The sequence below is a fragment of the Cinclus cinclus genome, unplaced genomic scaffold (assembly GCF_963662255.1).
Source record: "Cinclus cinclus unplaced genomic scaffold, bCinCin1.1 SCAFFOLD_40, whole genome shotgun sequence".
Lineage (NCBI taxonomy): Eukaryota > Metazoa > Chordata > Aves > Passeriformes > Cinclidae > Cinclus > Cinclus cinclus.
The window spans coordinates 1,569,605-1,571,234 of NW_026912243.1; positions in this window are offsets into that span (position 1 = coordinate 1,569,605).

Here is a 1,630-nt window from a genome sequence, read left to right on the forward strand (position 1 = left end):
CAGAGCTGGCAGCAGCTTTGGTGCTTGCTGTGGGGACAGGCCTGGGAGGGAATGGGGGGGTCCTGGCCATCCCAGAGCACAGCCCCATCTCCTGCTCCGTCCTTGTCCCACTGGAGGCCGTGGGCACAAACAAGGGAGCAGCTTTTCATTGCCCTCCCTTCAGCCCAATTTACAGCACAGCCTCAGTGCTTCCTGGAGGCAAGAATGGGTTTCTCCCAGACATCTCCGAGATGACCCCCAGAGGCCCAGAGGAGGCCGTGGGGATAACAGGAAGATGCTCCAAGGGCTGGAGCAGCTGCACCAATGGAAAAGGATGCAAGAGCTGGGGTTGTGCAGCCTGCAGAAGCTTCCAGGGTGACCTTAGAGTCTTTGCAATGCAGGAAGGGGCTGCAAGAGAGCTGGAGAGAGACTTAAGGCAGGGGCCTGCAGGGACAGGACAAGGGACAATGGCTTCCCCCTGAGACAAGGCAGGGTTGGATGGGATTTTGGGAGGGAATTCTGCCCTGTGAGGGTGCTGAGGCCCTGGCACAGGTTACCCAGAGCAGCTGTGCCTGCTCCTGGAGCCCTGGGAGCATTCAAGGCCAGGTAGGAGCAGGCTCTGGGCAACTCCCTTTCTGGTGTTCTTAGAAGTGATGGCACACCTTGCAGCATGTTTGTTTGTGCTGCTGCCAAACTAGTGGGCAGGAAATATTCCTAAGGAGCGGGGGAAAGAGCTCAGCTGGAATTGCTGTGCTCTGGGACAGGCTGGGAAGCACTTAGAGGTGACTGCCTCAGGGGCAGCCATGCGGTCTGAGTGTGCTCTTCCCTGTGCTCTTGCAGGGAGTTCAAGGCCTTTCTCACCGGGGACGTTCCTCCAGAGCCCCTGAGGTGAGTGAACTGTGCAGAGCTGGCTGGGATTTTGAAACTGCTTCTCCAGGAATGGAAACTGGTTCTTGTGAGATCCGAAGAGGCATCTCAGTGGTACTTTGCAATAGGATCAGAATCGCTGACTAACAGCTGGATGTGGGCTTTCAGGTGCTGTTAGATGACAGTGACAGCATGGCCAATTCCATCATGTGCACTGACAGTCCTGGGAACATCCTCTCAACTCAGGCACCCACCGATGAACAGGATCCCTTTGAACTGGTTCAGCAAGCCACTGAGAATTGTGGGCGCTTGTGTCAACTTTTTGAGCAAATGGCAGAGAAGAGCCAGAGGTTCAGAAGCTACCAGCAAGACATAGAGTGTCTGCTAGAAGATATCAGAAGGTGAGTTTTTCTTCCTGCTCCTTCTCCTCCTGTGTTCCAGAGGCAATCTGCTTCCAGGCCTGGGAGTTCAGAGGGGTCCTGGGAGAAGAAATCCCCTGTCCTCCCATGCCTAGGCCTCAGTGTGGCTCTCGAGCATCGTCCTGTCTGGGTTTTTCATGCTCTACTGTGACTCCCAAGGCTGTCTGGGAGATGCCGAGCCATATTGGAAGAGAAGATTCCTTCTTCTCACCATGCTGCTTCCCCAAATTCTGTTCTTTGCGTACCCCTGCCCAGCCAGTGCATCTCACTGAAGGAAGGCAAAATCCTGCCTTCCTTCCCCTTTGTCTCTGGAGGATTTCCTCGGGAGGGAAAGAGCAAGGTCTTCCTTAGCCCACTGCACCCTG